Source organism: Ambystoma mexicanum, chromosome 9, assembly GCF_040938575.1.
Source record: "Ambystoma mexicanum isolate Mex_15411 chromosome 9, UKY_AmexF1_1, whole genome shotgun sequence".
NCBI lineage: Eukaryota > Metazoa > Chordata > Amphibia > Caudata > Ambystomatidae > Ambystoma > Ambystoma mexicanum.
Window position 1 is genome coordinate 587,419,458 of NC_090931.1, and position 21,767 is coordinate 587,441,224.

Below are 21,767 nucleotides of genomic sequence, written 5' to 3' on the forward strand. Positions count from 1 at the left end.
AGACTTTACCATCTGATTCGAAAAGAAAATGAATCCACAGCCAACTCACTCTGCACACTCCTGGAAACTTTGCATTTCAAGCAATTTAGGCCACAAGAATAGAATCAGCAAGCAATCCACAGAAAGAACTCTTCAAAATCATTAAAGAGAGAAATAAAAACTCAGCCTGCAGGAATTCAACCATCCCGACACAAGCACTTTGTGACAACATCACAAACTACCTGAGATCAAAAATAGATGCAATCCAGGAGACCGTCAACACAGCCCAGGCAAATACAACCACAACTGCCAGACCACAGACACGGATGAAACACAGACTACAGCAAAACACACCTGCCTAGAACCAATCACAGTCGATACCTGCGCCCCACTGATCAAGGCCACCAACCTTGCAGGATCCCCACGGGACTCCTGTCCCCCTGACATCTTCAAAGGAATCCTCAACCACAGAACCCTGGCAACTCACTTCTGGAACCTAATGAATCTATCACTCAAAACAGGAATAGTACCGCCTGCCTTCAAATCAGCATACATCAAACCACTGATAAAAAAGGAATCCGAAAGCGCAGAACATCCGAGCAACTACAGACCGATATCCAACCTGCCCTACCCAGCAAAGATCCTGGAGAACCATGTATACAAGATCCTACTTAAATATGTTGAAAGAAACAGAATATTTGACTGGTCACAAGTTGGCTTCAGGCCAATGAGAGGAACAGAATCAACACTCCTATCAATATGGGACGACCTGAAAATAAACGCAGATGCCCTATCGGCACTCATATTACTGGTCTTGTCAGCGGCATTTGACACAATCAGCCACACAACACTAATAAAAAGATTGATGGAATGCGACATCAGCACAATCAGCACACAAACCAAACCGAAACAACCTACCTACCAGTGTTCACCTCAAACATCAAGAATATATCCTGCGGAGTCCCTCAGGGATACAGCCTCTCTCCTCTGCTTTTTAACATCTACATGTGCCCACTGATGAAAATCTTTCAAACCCACTGACTTATCGCCTACAACTATGCAGATGACACACAACTGATTGTGAAAACAAACAAAACCCAGGAACCAAATAACCGCCTCAACAGCTGCCTCACAGACATCTACAATTGGATGACAATGAACAACCTTAAACTAAACCCAGCAAAAACAGAAATAATGCTCTCACTTGCAGGATTCGACAGAGGGAACCCACAAGTGGACTGGCCGGCCAGCATGAGAACGCAACACAGGCTACTCATGTAGTAAATAACGTAGGAATGCTAATGGACAATCTACTATCCCGGGAACTGCAAGTCAATGCAATCACCAAAAAATGCTTCTTCCTTCTAAGACTACTCAGAGGATTACTCCCCTACCCATCCTTCCCTCACAGAACCCTCACAATCATATCCCTGATACTCACAAGAATTGACTATGCAAACAGCCTCTACCTAGGAATGCCGGAAAGACTCACCAAGAAACTCCAAAGGGTGCAAAATATAGCAGCCAGGATCCTATTAAGACTAAACAGAAGAGCCAGCACTGCAAAGCCTTCACTGGTTACCAGTAAACTAATGCATCAAATTCAAAGCACTCTGCATCGCCCACAAAGCCTTGCATAGACAAGGAGCTGAATTCCTCCACAACAAGATTATCCGGTACTGCCCAAGAAGGGACCTAAGATCCAGCAGCAACATACAAATAGAGGCAATCAATACAAAAAAGGAAATTCGTCAGAACAGCGTTCTCACGTCTAATTGCGAACCACTGGAACACCATGCCCAAAGAAATTAGAACCACAGAAGACTACATCACCTTCAGGAAACAACTCAAAACCTGGTTATTCAACAGACAATGACAGCCACAAAAGGGACACTGGCAGCAATAACAACAACTAGAGAGGAGGAGAGATTGGCTGATGAACCACAACCAAGAACCTAGGTAGATACCTTTAGGCGGCAACCAGAGAGTCACACCAGAAGCTCCAACAAATGGACAGAATTACTAACCCACTTCCCCTTCCTGCTCCCCCGACATAACCAACGCCACTACTGCAGACCTTAGGCTAGCCACACTACACATAAACAAACCAAGAATCAATTTGTTGTTCACACCCACCATGCCCGAGATGCTGGAAGCACACCTACACTGAACCACCCCACATAGTTCATAAAATCGTCAACAACCCAGTACACACCAAGACACCAGATACTCTTACAGCTACGGCCACCCACGGGTCAGGATCATTTATGGACACTCTCTAACCAGTGTGCACAACCCACCCCAACACCACACAACACACACCAATAAAAACACTAGCACACACCCGAGGCAATGAGTCTTACCCATACGGTTACAACGCCCAGGGCTTTCCGCACCAACTCCCACATGCAAAACAACGCTCACAGACGCAAGTTCCTTCTTGTTCTGAACCTATCCTATCATCCTAGCCTCACTAACCCTCCCCACCCCCTTTCTTCCACAGCCACGCAAGCGGCTGGAGACTGCCCCTGGGTGTTAGCGGTAGCGATGTGCGGTATAAGTCAACATAACATAATATGACATACAGAACCAGAGTGTACTAAATGAAGGAGAGGACCCCCAGACCCGATGTTGAAGTAAGCCACTGCGCAACCTTTAACCAACCCTGTGAGAAAAGCTTTTTGTTTCTACCCAAAAGGTGCATTTACTCGTTAGGCTCGCTTTCCCAATAGCGAGGTGGTGTTTGCACGTCCTTTGCCACATTAAAAGACTAGTTTCGACAGCATGCCTCGTAACCAAGAGGCAAGTGTCAGCTTTTTGGGCTTCCTGTCAGACCTTTTAATGAACTTTGCTGTCAGTGGGGGTGGAAACAGTAAAACGATTGTCTCTCAGGTGGTTATTTCTTGCAAGATTGAACATATGTATTGGTTTTGCACCACAAATTTGCCGAAACCATTGTTACAGAAGAGAAAGAGTGGGAATGGGGATTCTAAACTGAGAATATCTGGTTGACATAGCAATGGGCAATACATGGCATCCCTCAGATGCTGTAAGCACACCTAGAGTGAACCACCCACATAGTTCATAAAATCGTCAACAACGCAATTACACACCAAGACACCAGATAGTTTTACAGCTACGGCTACCTGTGAGTCTGGATCCCTTATGGACACGATCTAACCAGTGCGAACAACCTACCCCAACACCACACAACACACTAACACCAACACAAACACTAGTACACACCGAGGCACTGAGTCTTACCCATACGGTTACAATGCACAGGGCCTTCCGCACCAAACCCCACATGGAAAACAACACTCACAGATGCAAGTTCCTCCTTGTTCTGAACCTATCCCATCATCCTATCCTCAATAACCTCCCCATCCCCTTTCTTCCAGAGCCACGCGATTGCCTGGAGACTGCTCCTGGGTTGTAGCGGTGTGCGGTATAAATCAACATAACATACGAAACCAGAGTGTCCCAGATGAAGGGAAACCCCCCACCCTGACCTGATATTGAAGTAAGCCGCTACACAACCTTTAACCGACCGTGTGAGAAAAGCTTTTTTTTTATAACCACAAGGTGCATTTACTCTTTCGGCTCGCTTTCCCAATAGCGAGGTGGTGTTTGCATGTCCTTTGCCACATTAAAAGACTAGTTTCGACCGCAACGCTTGTAACCAAGAGGGAAGTGTCGGCTGTTTGGGCTTCCTGTGATATTCAGACCTTTTAATGAACTTTGCTGTCACAGTGGGGGTGCAAACAGTAAAACGATTGTCTCTTAGGTGGTTATTTCTTGCAAGAGTGAACATATGTATTGGTTTTGCGCCACAAATTTGCCAAAACCATTGTTACAGAAGAGAGAGAGAGGGAATGGGGATTCTGAACTGAAAAAATCGGGTTGACATAGCAATGGGCAATCAATGGCATGAAACTGCTAAATCATTAAAATCTCTTTTTTCAAACTCCTCTGCAGTTCTACCCAATGAGAAGTTCCCTTACAATATTTGATGCAATCATCAGCATTGTAAGAAGCAAGTCAGGTGCTGGGCTTTCCTTTTGCCAGCTGCGCTGTAATCTCAGATCAGGCTATTTTGGGCTATTTCTGTGCTCATTTGGGCTATTTCTGACAGCAGAGCTGTTTTTTATACTCTTTAGGCTGCCTTTCTACACCCACCCCACACCCACTCCTCTACCCCAACCCCACTCTCTCTACCCCACCCACCCCATTCCCACTCTTTCTATCCTCACCCCATTACATTGTGTGCTGGCTGGGTTTCGTTTAAGCTATTTTGGGCTACTTTTGACAAGTCCTCCTGAGGCTGCTTTGTTCTTCGTGTTTTTTGCCACCAACCAGCTACCATCTCCCACCTACCCCACTCGCTCTAACGCAACCCCTTTATCCACCCATAACCCCACCCTTTCACGCTACTCCCTCCCTCTCTACCCTCACCTATCCACCATAACCTCACTCTCTCTACCCCCACCCACCCTACCCCCACTCCCACTACCCACACCCACCCACCCTACCCAAACTCTCTACCCCCACCCACCCCTCCACTCTCTCTACCCCCACCCACCCTACACCCACACTCTACCTCCACCCAAACCCCCACCCTCACCCACTCACTCCACCCGCACCCTGTCTACCACCACCCACCCTACCCCCACCCTCTGTACCCCACCCTACCCCCCACTCTCTCTACTCAAACTCACACCCTAGCCCTGCTCTCTCTACCCCCACCCACCCTACCCTCACTCACTCTACACCCACTCACCTACTCTCACTCTCTACCCCCACCCACCATAACACCACCTCACCCACCCTAACCCCATTCTCCCTAAGCCCACTTGCCCAACCCCACAGTCCCTACACCCACATACCCTATCCCCACTCTCTCTCTCTGCACCCCCACCCACTCTACCCTCACGTTCTCTACCCCATCCATTCTCCCTACCACCACTATCTCTACCCCACCCACTTGACCCCGACCCATCCACCCTATCCCCACTCTCTCTGCCCCACCCAATCTCCCCCACCCTCTCTTTCCTCGCCCACCCTACCACCTCCCTCTCCACCCCACTCACCCAATCCCCACCCTCTACCCCCAGGTATCCACCCTACCCCCACTCCCTCTACTCACACCCACTTACCCTACTCAAACTCTCTACCCCCACCCACCCTACCCTCCACTCTCTCTGCCCACACCCAATGCCCACCCACTCTACCCCCACCCTGTCTACCACCACCCACCCTACCCCCACCCTCTCTATCACACCCTACCCACCACTCTGTCTACTCCAACCCACACACCCTAGCCTTGCTCTCTCTTCCCCCACCCACCGTACCTCCACTCTCTTTACCCCCACCATAACACCACTCTCTCTACCCCACCCACTCTAACCCCATTCTCCCTACGCCCACCCACCAAACCCTTGTCCCTACCCCCACACACCCTACCGCCACTCTACCCTCTCTCTTAGCCACCCACCTGACCCCAACCCATTCACCCTTCCCCAACTCTCTCAGCCCCACCCAATCTCCCCTACTCTCTCTCTAACTCCACCCACCCTACACCCACTCTCTCTAGCCCAACCCACCCAACTCTCTCTCTACAACCCCACCGACACCACCCCAATCTCTACACCCTCATCCTTCCTCTCACACTGTCACTTTATTTATTTCCCTCTCACCCTCAAATTTCTCGCTCATATTTCCTCTTGCTCATGGCACCCTCTCTCAATTGTGTCCTCCCTTGCTCTATTCTCCTTTCTTCCCATTCTCTTGCACACACGTTCCCCTTGTCACATCCTCCTTTGAATAATTGCCCTCTCCTCTTTGCACACTGGTGCCTATAAATGCGAAATGCAAAGAACAAGCGTAAACACCAACACTATTGGCTTTGCCAATGCTTGTTTTTACGAAGTCCCTATGCTGGACGGAATCGAGCCACAAAGTGCCAGAGGACCGAGAACTGTGGAGCTCTTGTGATGATTTCTACACATTAACTCAAATGTGTGTGAAATGACGTACATTTGACAACTTGCACAAAAGATAAAAACAGGAGAGAAAGAGGCACTGCTGCCTCTGCCCGCTTCCCAATCCTGCCGCCCTCTGTGTGTCTCCTTCCCTCGCATGTGCCTCTTCACCAGGCACACTTTCATACATTCTAATGACACACTGGCTTTGCATGTATAAAGAGAACCAAGACTGATTACCCTTCCCTTTGTCCGTTTCATCGGGTTTCTTTTCCCCACTAAATTACCGTTATGAGTATTAATATCTCATGGTATGTCAACATACAGTTCCTTACAACACAAGTATCTTATAAAAAAAAAGTTTATTCAAAGCTTTTAAACACAAGTAAAAAGGAATATTTAAGAGTGGGGTTAGTACGTGACTTTGTGTCCTTAATATGACGTGTACAGCACCTTTTTTTAATTCGTCATATGGGACAATCAATGAACTAATGAAACAGTCGGAGCCGAAATTGCAGCTGCACCCAGCACACCACGAAAGCTGTGCAAAACAAGAAGCCAGAAAAGGAGATGAAAAACCTGGTGTCAAAACGAAAAACGCACCAAATAACCTCAATTGAATACAACCCACAATACCAGGCAGATTGTACTAAGAAGACATCTGCGCAGTCAAGACAGAAAGAATTCATGTTGACAGCCATGCCCAAGTCCGATCTGTTTTGCTAAATCAGTGCAAAAGATACAGAGTTCCTTAATGGGGTCCACTGATTGAGTCATATTCAAAAAGAAATCTGTTTATCCTGAAGAAGACCTAATAGCCCACAGATGGCCTCATTACGAGGCTGGCGGTAAGGGGTTAACGGCACCGGTGATGCTGGTGCCGTTAACTCCTTATCGCCGCATTCCGAGGTCCCTTAGTGGGTCCCACGAAGGCCGGCTGGTTTTACCAGCCGCCCTTAGCGGGAGCCGCTAAGGAACCAGGGAGCTATTTGCGGGCCCGTTATTAGCTCCATCCCCATTCCCATTGAGCCCTATGGGGGCTCGAATGGGAATGGAGAATGGTTTCCAGAATGGGGACTTACTGGGTCCTCCAAGGTTGGAATGACCTGGTAAGTATCCATTCCGAGAACCCGGCCCCGGTATGCGGTAAGGGGGTAGCCATGGTGCTATTCCTCCAACCTCGTAATGAGGCCCAGAGAAAAGGTGTTAGGGATAACACCCAATAGAAAGAAAGGCCGAAACATATGTAGACCAGCTATAAGGCTAAAATTAAAGAACCTCATCCATTCGGGGAACATAGTTGTAGGCTCTCCCTATCTAACAACTGTTTTTGTGACTTACATATGATGACAATACAAGAAGCATGTAGAAAATATGACTGTTTCATTAATTCATTGATTGTCCCATATGACGAATTCTAAAAAGGAGCTGTACGGGTCATATTAAGGACAGAAAATCATGTACTAAAGATTCCTTTTTTTGTAAAAGCTGATCATCTCTGTTTTTTTTTAATAATACAATAACCTGTTTTACTTGTGTTGAAAAGCATTGAATAAACTATTTTTGTAAGATCCTTGTCTTGTAAGGAAGCTGGATGTTGACATACCGTGAGATATTAATACTCATAACGGTTATTTAGGAGGGGAAAAAACCTGATCAAACTGACAAAGAGAGGGGTAATCAGTCTTCGTTCTCTTTGTACATACCTCGTATCCTTCCCAAAATTAGACTGATCCCTCGAAAACAAAATAAATAGGGAAGTACCCAATCATACATTACACTGGCTTTGCAGGCACACTCCTTCATGCCCTCGCAGCCATGTGCGATTCTCGCACCCTTGTACACTCTCTCACGCCAATGACACTCTACCACTCACGCCAACACACCCTATACAGCCCACACATCCTCCCATCACCCCCAAACACACATCCTCCCATCACCCCCAATCACACATTAACCCTTATCACCTCAGTCACACATCATCACATCACACATCAACCCCTTTGTTTGCACCCTTACACCCCAATCAGCCCTGCCTCTATCCTCCCACACGAACCCCATGCTGTCCATCGCCGCCTTATGCCCAACACCCCCTCTCTCCATCACTCACACTATGGGCCTCATTACACGGAAGGCGGTAATGGTTAACGGCCACCGTTAATGGTAACGGTGACCGTTAACCATTACCGCCTTACTACGAGGTCCCTTAGCGGGTTGGTGCTTTAATGCCTGCTTTTTGCAGGCGTTAAATACCAACCCGCTAAGGGACCTCGGAGCTAATTACGGCACCGCAAAATTGCGGTGCCGTAATTAGCGCCTTCCCCATTCCCATAGAGCCCTATGGGGCAGAAATGGGAATGGGGAAGGGCAATGGCGGAAGGGGGATTTACCGCCCCTCCAACCTTGGAATGGGGCGGTAAATCCCCTTTCCGCCAAGGCGGTGCCGGTATTTTACCGCATGAGCCATGGCGCTAATAGCGCCATGGCTCACCGCTTTCCGTGTAATGAGGCCCTATGTCTCTATCAGCTCTCTTTACTGCTCCATCACCCGCGCTCTGTCATTCCATACCCTCACGTTCTCATTCCATCATTCGCTCTGACCCCATCACCCACTCTCTCTCATCCATTCACTCTCTGCATCATCTCCATCACTGCACTCTCTCTCCATCACCTGCTCTCTCATGCTCTCTCCAACACCTTTGCTCTCCATTGTCTGCTGTCTTGCCCACCAGTCTCCCACACACCCACTCTTTATCACTTTCTCCCACACACCCACTCTTTATCACTCTCTCCCACACACCCACTCTTTACCACTCTCTCCCACACACCCACTCTTTATCACTTTCTCCCACACACCCACTCTTTATCACTCTCTCCCACACACCCACTCTTTACCACTCTCTCCCACACACCCACTCTTTACCACTCTCTCCCACACACCCACTCTTTATGACTCTCTCACACACACCCACTCTTTACCACTCTCTCCCACACACCCACTCTTTATGACTCTCTCCCACACACCCACTCTTTATCACTCTCTCCCACACACCCACTCTTTATCGCTCTCTCCCACACACCCACTCTTTATCGCTCTCTTCCACACACCCACTCTTTACCGCTCTCTCCCACACACCCACTCTTTATCGCTCTCTCCCACACACCCACTCTTTATCGCTCTCTCCCACACACCCACTCTTTACCACTCTCTTCCACAACCCACTCTTCATCACTCTCCCCCACACACCCACTCTTTACCACTCTCTCCCACACACCCACTCTTTACCACTCTCTCCCACACACCCACTCTTTATCACTCCCTCCCACAAACCCACTCTTTATCACTCTCTCCCACACACCCACTCGTTATCACTGCTCTTTCTGTGTCACCCACTCTCTCTTGCACACTTCATATGGGGTGCAACTAGATTAAAATATGGGGGCTGAGATAACCCTTCAAATGTTGGAAGAGGGGTAAATTCAGAGACTGTCGGGGAGGGACAAAAGTACTTGTATGGGGGCATCTAACTTCTTTACACATTCTAATGAGACTATTCTGGTGAAGCTTCAATGTTAAAAGCAGTTAACTCTCTCCATGTCTGAAACCAGACATGTAAGTACTGCTGCGAGAATGAGCAATGTTCTGCCCCCCAACCCTCCCAATCACTGCCCTGACATGCACGTGCTAACATCCCATCACCATTTGAATTGCCTAAAAATGAATGCATGTGACACAGTTGCTAACAGCAAAATGCTTTACATCAGTAATTGCCGGGGCTTTGTTAACAGTGCAGCCCCAAGCACATGTTATCGTCTGTGTCCTGTCCTGCCTGCCGATGGCCCTGTAGGTGAGCCAGATCTAGTCACCATAAACCAACGTTTCCTGTGGGCTAAAGCCCCATTTGCTCAATGGTGGATGCTCCACTGCTCTTTATTAACCGCTCTCCCTCTAGCCCCTTCTCTCTCTCCCCTATGCCTTAACTTTCCCACACATTCTCTCTTCCCCCTCTTTCTCTCAATCCCAAACATACGCCCACAAACATCCTCTCTCTCTCGCCCTCTAACTCCTGCACTGTTCTTACCTCACAACTCACTTTTATTTGTAGGGTGTCACCAGATGCAGCCTTCTTTCCACCCTACAAGCAATCTATATGCATGCACGCTTTTCCCCTCACACACCCTAGGTCTCTCGCACAGACCCTTATCCTCCCACACCGATCTGCCTCGGCACACGTGCAATGTGTCTCTTGCAGCCCGGCACACACACCCCTTCTTTTGCATCCTGGCTCTCTCTCGCATCCTTTCTCACTCTTGGAGTCTTGCTCTTTTGCACTCTTGGGCAGATCCCCTCTCTCTGGCACCCTTGCTCTCATACTCACTCCCTGGGTCTTTTACTCACACCCTGTAGGCTGACATTACTTTGCATTCAGGTACTTGTAGTTTTCTATTCAGGATTATGCAACACAAAGCAACAATCCCATTTGTATTTGGCTTGACCTCTGCAGTCTATTGTTCTGGGTCCATAAGTCTTAAAAGTATGGTTGCAAAACCCAGAGTAGATTTTTTTAGGCAGACATTAAGAACTAGCATTAACAAAGCCAACATCAGCAGATCTAGTGAAAAGACTTTGTGTACCGCAGTGAACAGAAGTTAGAACTTTTATAGTAGCTGCTTGGTATGTAGTGCCCAAGTACTTACTGTACTGATGCCTAGACATGTAAAATAAAATTCACTGCTGCATATACCCAAACTATTGGCTTGCCAATGCTTGTTTATAAAAGTGTATACTGCCAACTGAACCACTTCAATACACTCCCGATTGTTCCAGATAAGGCATAGTGCAATGAAATGGTTTGCCCAAGATCACTCACTTTGGTTAAGTGGTGAAGCCTGGATTTGAGCTCAGGCTGCAATTGATGCATTTGATCACATATCTTCCCAGCTCTAGTTGGTACAAAAAGTTGATAATGTTTGGGTATGAAGAGCCAAAAGAATTATCAGTTTTTTAAAGGTGACATATAACAGTATACAAATCATATAATACACCCACCTCACAATCTACACATTTGGTATGGCAGTGTATTGAGCAAAAAGAGGATTATTTTAGGATTATTTTAGCTTTATTTCCTCCATCCACACTGAAAGACTGCAAGAACCAGTTTGCACATAATGTGAGCATGAATAAATCTCCAATCGGTTTTTCAGCTGTACGTTCAAGATTTAAAGCCACCCAGGGAAAGAAAATGTATGAGCATGTTTGACAAGGTCTCCTTCATATTTGTATTTGTATTTGTTTTATTTATAAAGCGCATCCAGGCCCGGGGGCATACAGGCGCGTAAGTTTAGATCTGGTTACAGTTACATTTGAATGCGGTAGGCAAAGGTTACAATGGTTACAGATAAATACAGACATTTAGTGTTACAGATACATACATACGTGTTGCAATGTTGATGTATGCAATGGGGGCTGCAGATAAAATATAGTATAACATAGAATACATTATTTACAATAGGTAGAGTAGGCAGTCAGTAAGTCAAGGATCTGGGAAGTTTAGGCTATCATTGTGTCTATGTCGTGAAGCCAACGCTTCGTCTTGCGTTTGAATAGGTTAAAGGATGGTTCTGACCTAAGGAGAGCGGGGAGCGTGTTCCATAATTTCGATGCTTGTACAGGGAAACTAGCTCCGCCCGAGTTGTGGAGTTTGAATCTCGGTATGGACATGGTGTTTGCTTGAGCTGCTCTGAGTGGTCTTGATGATGTATGTGGGGTAAGTTGGTTGGTGAGGTAAGCTGGTGCAAGGTTGGCCCTGGCTTTGTGTGTAAGGGCCAAGGTTTTGAGGGATATTTTATGCTCTACTGGGAGCCAGTGCAGATTACGTCTAGTCTCAGAAATGTGCGACTTTTTAGGGATGTTGAGAGCTGCCCTGATGGCATTATTTTGAATTACTTGTAATTTGTTGATATTTTTGTGGCTAGTGCCTAGATAGAGGGCATTACAATAGTCTACTTTGGACAAGACTAACGCTCTAGCCAGAGTAATGCAGTTGGGTGTGGAGATGAAAGGCCTACATGCAGTGATCAATTTGCAGGTGTAGGCGGCTGATGATGCTACTGCATTAGTTAGTTTAGCGTTAGTACCAAGGATGAGCAACTCAGTCCATGATGTGCCATCCATGCTTGTATTACTGCATAGATTTCATTGAGGGTTTTGCTGTCTGTTGCATAGTCACCGAGATAGGAATGAGTATCTGGGTGTCGTCCGCATAATTAGTATACGTGACACCCAGGTAGTCAAGGATATCGAAGAGGGGCTTCATAAACACATTATAGAGCGTCGTGGACACACAAGAGCCTTGTGGGACCCCACAAGGTACCGGTGAAGGTTCAGCTGAATCAGTGGGAGAGAAGACGCTCATGGTTCTGTTCACCAAGAAGGAGCTGATCGAGGCAGTGGCTGCGTCTGAAAAGTGTGCTGCAGTTTTCAAGTGGTGACAGAGTGTTTGGTGGTTGACCAAGTCAAAGGCTGCTGACAGATCAAGCAGTAAGAGGAGTGCAAGTTTACCGTTGTCTTTTAGGATTTGGATCTGAGTAGTGAGATCTATTAATGCAGTTTCCGTACCGTGTCTGGGTCGGAAGCTGGATTGCCTTAGTCCCAAGAGATTGTTTGATTCTAGATAAGCCTGTATTTGCAGGTAAGCTGCTCTATCTAGTATTTTTAATAAGAACGGTACAGTTATTATCGGCCCATAGTTAGATGGGTTGGCTGGGTCAAGAGTTGGTTTTTTGAGTAGAGGAATGACCCAAGCGTCTTTTAGGTTATCAGGCACTACTCCGGATTTGAAGGAGGCATTGATGAGGTTAGCAAATAATGGTGCCAGGTCATGTGCTGCTGCTTTGATGATCGGGGCAGGGCACGCGTCACCTTGGCAATTTGATGGTTTGAGTTTCCTAATGATGTTTTCTACTTCCCAAATAGAAAGGGGAGAGAAACTGAATGGCTTGCAAGTTGACTTAAAGGTGGGTGACTTGTTAGGGAGTTGTTTGTAATCAAGGTCAGCGAGCAACAGGGATGTTTTCTTTGACACATTTGTCAATAGGGGATTCTAATTCTTTTAGAATCTTGAAATGTTCTTTTGTATTAGATTCCGCTTGCATAATCCTTTTGTTATAGGTGTCTATTTTAGTGAGTAAAATGGCTTCTTTGTAACTAGAGGATGCTAGGGTTAGCTCATTCTTGTTGGTTACTGTAGGGCACTTTTTCCAAAGTGCTTCTGCAGTTCTCTTAGTTTTGCGTAGTTCTCTTAGATGCGGCGTGAACCATGTATTCAAGTGACGTTGTGGCTTAGGTTTCCGCAATTTTAGGGGGGCGATGGTATTCAGTGCTTTAAGAATTGCCTGATTGTAAATATCCACTAAGAGTGTAGGGTCAGAGTCAGAGTCAATGTTGTTGAGAAGGGGGAGTAATAACGGAAGGAGTTTATCCGGTGTAATGTCTTTCTTGTTTCTCCTGCTGGCGGCTGGAGCAATGAAAGGAGCCGGGTGTTGTGTGTTGGCTTTGATGGAAAAGGTTATTTTATGATGATCCGACCAGATACAAGGATCATTAGATAAAAGATCAATAGAGCAGTTGAGATTAGTGAGCCAGTCCAGTGTTCTTCCTTTGATATGTGTAGGCTCGTGAATAATGTGGGTGTGACCCAAGTCGGATAGTGTGTTGGCTAGATCACGGGCGTTAGTATTCTTAGGGTTGTTAAAACCAAGATTAAAATCTCTGAGTAGGATAGTTTGTGAATTAGGTTTAGTGTCGGTGGATATGAGTGATACAATATCCTCTATAAAAGATTAAATATGTCCTGGTGGTTGGTAGATAAGGTGCATTGTTGCTGTATGGTTGGGTGATAGTGGTAGTTTGATGGACAGGGATTCAGCAGAGGGGATTTGAACGTCCTGAATGACTCTAATGTCAAAGGTGTTTCTGAAGATGAGGGCGAGCCTGCCTCCCTTCACCTGATTGGTGTTTCTATCGCATCTAATAATGGCATAGTCATTAGGTATAGCAAGGGCCAGAGATGGGCCGGAGGCTGCATTTAGACAGGTTTTCGTGACTGCAAGGAGATCAAGCTTTTCATGAGTTATGGAATCAGCGATGTCCAAAGCATGGGCAGAGAGGGACCTAGCATTCACCAAGGCTGCTTTGATGAATGTGTCTTTTGCAGGGGTTTTTTGTGGTAGTATGGGTGGGTCATGCAAAAGGATGGGGGCTAGCTTACCATCTGAATCAGTGGCCATATTAGCTAAATTGTTGTCCCTATGCCGATGTTTGTTGCTCCTGTGGGCATACGGTTGGGGTTTTTTGGTCCACAATCGGGTTCCTAATCTAGAGTTTCTGGTTAAAATGCTAGGGTGGTGAGAGCATGGTGAGGTTGGAGCATAGTTATTTGTGGAATTGTTGCAAGATAGAGTTGAGCTATAATATAGCTTCAAGTATGGGCGCTGTTTAAGTGGGGTGGTTCTGGAATTTAGTCTAAGGTTTCTATTAGTAATAGTACAAGGTTGGTTGGGTGATGGTCTGGTAGCAAAGTGGCGTATCCAGAGTGCTGGATCATCCAAATAGGGGTTTGTAGAAGCCATAGTATTAATCCACGAAGTGTGGGTAATAGCTACCTTGCGTGTGCTGGTATATGTGTCTTGGTTAGAGTGTAGATGGGGCTGATGAGTCCAGAGTCTAGTGTAAATGTACAGTAGGTGGTGGAGAGTAGTTAGGCACCAATACATAGTGGAGGTAACGATGCCGGTGGGCAAAAATGGAAAACTTCAAGTATGTGGTACTCTTGGAACGTGCTTACGATAAAATGCAGTGTCAACAGCAGTATTCGCTGACGTTTGTCGAGGCTGCTGCAGCGATAGGGCTGATTATTTATTTCTGAGAGCCGGCAGCTTGTTATCCACCTCTGAATTTTGTTATCACCATTCTCCAATTGCATTACTTGGGGGAAGATGCCGCAGACAAAGGTCACTCACAATGATCTAATTACTGCGCAAAGCAAAGCCATCTGCCACTAATCACTTCCTAATGTAAAGAAAAACAAACAGAGACCTTCCCTCTGAGCTCGGATGTTAGTCTCTTGGAATGGCTGGTCGTGCGCATGTAAAGCACCAGTGCCCAGCGACAGAGCAGGACATTTCGGCGTGGCTGGTTCGGTGCAGTCCGAAATGGCGCAGCCAGTTTGCCGCAGGAGCTGGTTTGGCTCGCCCTGTTTAGCGCAATTTCTCACTGAAAAAGTGTCATTGTAATCGGCCCACGCCAAACTACCGAAATGAGGTGGTGAGGTGGTGACGTGAGGCCTGGTAGGGTGGAAACAGGAAGACTGGCTCTCTAAGCAACGGGAACGGTCACCTGCATGAAATGGTGCACTGTAAAAAATGATATGCGTATTCCTTTTGTTGTTTTATTAGGTTGGCATAAATGGGACTTGTGAGAAAGTGAAGAAAGACATGATGTTTATTCTCTCTGCAGATGTGACAGGGGTCTGCCGCTCAGCAGCCTCCGCCTCGGCGCTGCTATTGTCTGTGCACTGACCGGGAGGATGTTGTTGGCAGTTCAACGTGTCTCTCTCTGCCCCCCTCTCCAAATAACTCTCTCCATTCGGTCTCCCGGTCAGTGAGAAGGTGAAACGAACAAGGTTAAAGCACACAAGGTACTTCGCCCCAGAACATTCCTGCGCCGGACTGGTCGCGCCGAACTGGCCGCGCCAAAACGGGCGGTACCGCCCAGCAAAGCCGTCATTTGTGGCACTTTTTTTCACACTACATGCAGTATCCTGTTTGTCACTAGATGGCGTACGGGTTCAACAAACTAACATCATGAGAGCCTATGGCCCAACAGCAGCAGAATTATTATGGTGAGTAATATTATAAACTGTACTTTATATAAGAACCTCATTTATATTTCACCAACATACTCTGGCTTTGGTGAGTACAAAGTAGTGCAGAGGATGGAAATAACACGTGTTTTTGTAAGTTAACCTCTGACACCGTTCTTCTATCGCTCGTTTCTATTGGTCACTGACCCTGCCTTGGAGTTTTGGAGTATGTACAGAGGGACAGTGCTTCCGGGTCACCCGCCAGTACTGAAATAAAGGAACACTTGTAACCACTCGGAGTTTCTGAAAATCTGTTGCTGGTAACTTCTGGGGAAGGACAGGCTTGGCTCCTCGTTCTTAAACAGGCTGTAAGAGCCGAGTGACGCCATGACGTCACCAAAACTGTGGGTAAATGGCCCTGCCCATTTGCCCACAGTTCTCTAGTGGGTAAATAGATTCGATTATTTTCCAACGTTTGTGCACTGCGCCCCTGAATGATATCATTGCCTTTTTTGTTGATTACGGGGGAGTGCAGGAACCTCCAACGCACTTAAGGATGTTTTTTAGTAACACCTTTGATTGCAATGATATAGAATAAGTCGGATATATTTTACCTTTTTGTACAGATGTAGACGCGGTTATGATAAAATATAGCCAAGTCTATGTCAAGACCCGAGGCTTCTTATTAGGCAGTAACTTCTTTACTACCAACAGCCAGCAGCAAAGAAAAACCAAACAACTTTTAAAACAAGTTTTTTTCTTCCTTAACGCAGTCATGCCCTAATATCTTCCAATAGGCTAACACTGCAGTCTGTATAAGTCCTTTCCTACTTCATCCTCTCCTTTGCTGCTACGACATCCTCTCCTTTGCTGCTGACGCCAGAAGTTACGTATCCTCCTGAGTCGGTTATAACTTTGCACGCATGCTGCATTACACATTCTATTTACATAATGAATTACACTTGTGGCTGTGCAGCCGGTTGTCTGTCTCTTTCCGGTGCTTGCAGCTTATTTTTCTGTGGCACTAAGTGGGTGCTCCGCGCAAGACCGTCATCTGTCTGGGTATCGAGACTCGCTCTGCGCACGCTGTCAATGCGCCGGCCTCAGAGTGGAGACATAGCCGCTGCGTCATAGTTGACGTGTGAGCCAGCGCCGGGGAGTCAGTGTGGTCCCCCGGTTCTCTCCAATGACCTTACTGTGACCCTGCTTCCCAGCGGAGGGGGCTCGCGGATTCCGGGTTCTCGCATGTCTGCCCGGTGCAGTTTCTCCATGGCGGGGAACTTCACAGGGTGTTACTTCCTGCTTGCTGGTTAACACCTGCCCCTTCTCAGGGGTCCTGTAGAGCTCCAGCTCCGGCACCTGCTCGGTCCATTTTGATTCTGTAGCCAGTCCTCCAGTTTGGTGTATGCTCGGCAATGGCTCTGCCCGCACTCTTAAAGCGACCATAATGTTGTTTTAAGCTTAGGAAGTTTGTCCTGCAAGGGGCCTTTGTTACACAACCTGTATGGCGGCCTCTAGAGGGTCGGAGGGGCATCACAGTGCTCTCTCTACTGGCTTCCTTTTGTCCCAGATACATAAAGCACAGAAAGGAGAAAACCTCATTGCGAGTGTGGGGGTTGAGGGAGTTCCTCACAGACAGGGTGTGGTGACCTGTCCTATCACTCTACAGTTTCCGTCACTAGGGTCATTCAAGACACAATGGCCATGCCCTGTATGAGCTTAACTCCACTTCTGCTTTTGACAGATTAATTGGTAAGATTGCAGATTTCCAACCACATGACCGCCCTGAGTCCTTCCCACCAGCCCAAATCCCCAGTTCCTCTACTCATCGCAAACATACATGCCAGACCGAACACATAATAGTGGATAGGGAAGAAGATTCCAGCTCCCACTTACAACCCTGTCCCTGGGGAAATGTTAAAAAAAGGTAAATTGAAGATAAGGGGCTGGTCACTCCGGACACCACAGCTGCCAGGATGTCCCGAGGGGTTGATACCCCTCACAGAGCGTCCATCTGCGATTCCTCTCCTGAGGATTCGGGGGCCTTAGATTCTGCCCCCTTCACCCACAAGGATGGGAAAAGGGGAGTTGCTTCCTCTGAGTCTGTATCTGATAACGCTGCTTCCATCTTAGTTGAGAGGGGGGTGCCTTTTTTTGACCCGGTCCTTATCCAGAACCCCAGGTCAGAGTGGCGTCCTCCAGGAGCAGTCGCCTCGTTTTTGCACCATTGACTCAGGAAATCTTTTATTTATTTATTTATTTATAAATATCCAAGGAAGACATGAACAAGCTCCGTCCAGAGTGACCCAGACCCATTCTACCTGACAAGGTATCCCTAACTCTCGTAATAGATCAAGCAATGGTAGCTTTCTTGACACAGAAGGGCAAAGCCCAAAAGAAGGGTGTATATAAAGCTTTGAGGGGCTGTCAGGATACATTACTAGATGTATTGGGTCTACTCACACACGTTTTTTAAATGGCTGAGGATTGTGGTATGCACGACATGCCTTTAGATGTCCAAGCACTAAGAGGATGGGTTCAGAGAGCTGTTTGTCTGGTTGGCAATACGAATGCTGCCATATCTAAGAAGCGGCGTAAGGCTTTGCTCCTGAGACTGGACTCCAAGCTGGCTGATATGGCTGAAGGGGAAGCAGGCCCTAAAGCACAGGAAATCTGTTTGGGGGCGATTTATGAAGGATTTGTCCTCTTATGTCCATACCATTACTGCCCTCTATAAGGTGCAAACGACCATAGGCAAAATATTCGGCCCTATGGTTTTTTGACAGGGACAGGAGAGGTAGAGCCCACTCCTCTGGTCATTTCTGCCAGGGTTCGTCCCGCCCCATCCAGGATGCACCCAGAGGTGCACAAAACTCCTTTGCTAGAGGTGGCCCAACAGGATTCTTTCCCCAAAGAGGGAACCAGTGGAGAGGATGTGCCAACAGAGGATTTGGTGGAGCAAGATCAACAACAGGAACATGCACTCCTTTTAAATGCTTCTTCCCTGAAAGGTTTAGGAGGGAGGTTGGCCAGGTTCCTACCAGAATGGGGGTTTTTGACATCGGATCCTTGGGTTCAACAGACAGTAGTGGGATTCCACATAGAGCTTTACTCTCCCCTGGGTCAGTTGGTCCCCCTGGCTCCCCTCACTTTCGGCAAGTACAAACAGAAATGAATAGATTTAGAAATCCAAGATCTAACCCAGAAAGGGGCTGTAGTCCCTGCCACGTTCAAGGTCTCTCAAATCCTCAGCTCGATATTCCTGGTCACCAAAAGGGAAGGGGGCTATCGTCCGGTCATGCTTCTCAAGGCGCTGAATGCCTTTGTGGTTTATCACGATTTCAAGATGGAGGACATTCATCCTCTAAGGGACACACTTTTGCCTGTGGATTGGATGGTCAGGATAGACCTAAAGGATGCTTATTTGGCTGTTCCGGTCTTTCCTCCTCATCAGGACTATCTCCCATTCATGTGGAAGAGTCACACATGGCAGTTTTCCCGCTTCATACAGAGCTTTTCAACATCTAAAGACATCTGTGCAGGAACCTCTCATATTCTCAACTTCTATCTCTCACTTCAGATGCCAGGGAAGATTCTGTGGTGACTAAACCACATGGATGCCTGGAATGGCAAAGCCATTTTTGGTCCATCTCCAGACATTTTTTTAAAATGTATTTATTTTTGCATTTTTAAAGCACTCACACAGCCTGCGGGCATCGAGACGCTGTCACAGAAATTGTTTGTTTTTCAGTTGCGTAATTGTATTTTTTTTTGTCCTAGTTGCGTATTTACAACGCGCTTAAATACCCAGAGGTTACTAAGCGCGGACCCGGTGATCGAACCTGTGTTGCTTTGTGTCGTCTTGCTTCCAAGGCGAGCACGTTGCCGCTGAGCTATCCTCCCGGGACGTTGTCTTGGAATTGGAGGCCAGCAGTTTGTGTTGAGGGGCAAGTATAGGACAGATTTCCACTGGGGGAAAATGGTCACAGATTTTCACATCAACTGCCTGGAACTCTTAGCAGGGTCCTTTGTAGTGAAAAGCCCAGTCAAAGATCAGGGGAATTGTTGTATTGTTCTGCGGATGGACAACATCTCTGCAGTTCGGTATATAAATCAGTTGGGAGGAAACCGTTCCAAAGGCCAAGCAGATCTAGCGAGGGAGTTTTGGCCTTATTGCCTAAACAGGAATATAGATCTACAAGCGGGTGGGAACAATTCCGTGGTGGATTGGAACCCCAGGCATATCCTGGACAGGAGTGATTTGATGCTGCATAGGAACATCCTTTCCGCCATTCTAAGGCTCTGGGGTCCCATAGACGTAGCCCTTTTTGCCTCCAGACACAGTTGCCAAGTTCCCAGTTTCTTCATTTGGAGGCCAGATCCGGAGGCTTTAGCAATGGATGCGTTCCTACAGGATGGGTCAGGGAAGGCAGTCCATGCCTTCCCTCTTTTGCAATGATAGCGAGGGTTCTGGTGCAAGGTACACAGGCACCAAACTTCCATGGTAATAGTTACCTGCTTTTTGGGACTCTCAAATATTGTAGCCAGCCCTTTTAGAGCTAGCAGTAGACATTCCCAGACTCCTTTCAGTTCACACGCATCTCATAGGAGACCGTGCAGGCATCCCTCGTGGCCAGGAGGGTTTCCCCTCTTTCAGGTGCTTCCGGGGACATTCCAAGGATGCTTTGGGGGCCATTAAGGATTCTTGGGCTACCTCAACAAAGCCAGGATATTCTTCCTCATGGACCCAGTGGGTGGGCTGGTGCATTGATGAACACATCAATCGCATTTCTGCCTCTCCAGTAACAGTGGTACATTTTCCGCTTTCCTTGTTGAAGGAAGGCTTACAGAACGATCAATGGGTTCAGATCAGGAATATCTGCAGGGCGTGACTTAGTGAAAATGGAGCCCAAAGTTAAGGATTTCCTGGTAAGGAAAGCTCTTCCATCTGTACGCATCCATGTCCCACCGAAAGCTAAGCAGTTATGGGATGTAAATTTGGTTTTCAAATTAGTCTTGGCCAGATAATGTATATTTAACTTGTCAGCAACTGTTTTCCCAACTCACAATGCAATTATGTTTGATCTCTAGTAAGAGAGTATCAGATGTTTGAGCATTAGACATCGATAATAAGATGTATTCCCCAGATGGGGGTCACATTTTTTGTTACCAGGAGAATGAAATGTTTGACCTCCTCAGTTTCTTATCCTTCCTTTCAGGAGGATCACAAACTGTGTGCGGTCAATGTTTGAAAGCGTTTGAGCAAAGAACAGCTCATTTTAGGGTTCCATGTCCCTTTGCCGACATCAGTTTTACTTTCCCTATAATATTACCCCTACCCCAACACCCTCCCTGCCCCTTTTAACCCCTTACCCCCTATATATTTCGATGAGATTTTTCAAAGTAATTTTTCCATAGAAAATTACTTTGAAAAAACGAGTGTCTGCAAAAGAACATGATACCAAGTTCAGAGCTCCGGCTGCCCCTCAGCTGCTTATTCCTTATTGTAAACCTCATGGTCCATTGACCCCGGCCACTTCAGCTCGATGGGTCAGATGGGTTATGAAAGAGGCAGGTATAGATACTTCTGTATTTGGGGCACATTCTGTAAGGGGAGGCATGGCCTCAAAATCTGCCTATCTGGGAGGAAAATTGGAACATATTTTAAAAGCAGCTGACTGGTCTAAGAAATTCGCGTTCAAAACGTTTTATCATAAATGCATTGAAAATGTAGCAGTAAATGTATTGCAAGAGCATTAAACTTGCATAATAGGAATCCTCCGTTCTTGACATAGAATGAAAACCCCCCTCGCAAACGTGAGAGGGGGGTTTAGATTCTATTAAAGACCCAGAGGTGAGTATTGCACCTCCCACATGTATTGCAGTTACGGGGTGAAGAGACGGTCATGAGGGCACAGTCCAGAAGTTCGGAAGTAGCATTTCC

The 21,767-nt window shown here is 46.9% G+C and overlaps 1 protein-coding gene across 2 annotated transcripts in view; it reads right to left on the reverse strand.

Moving 5' to 3' along the window:
- P2RX5 (purinergic receptor P2X 5) overlaps positions 1 to 21,767 on the reverse strand; it is a 354,731-nt gene that overhangs the window by 38,245 nt on the left and 294,719 nt on the right. The window lies entirely within an intron of this gene.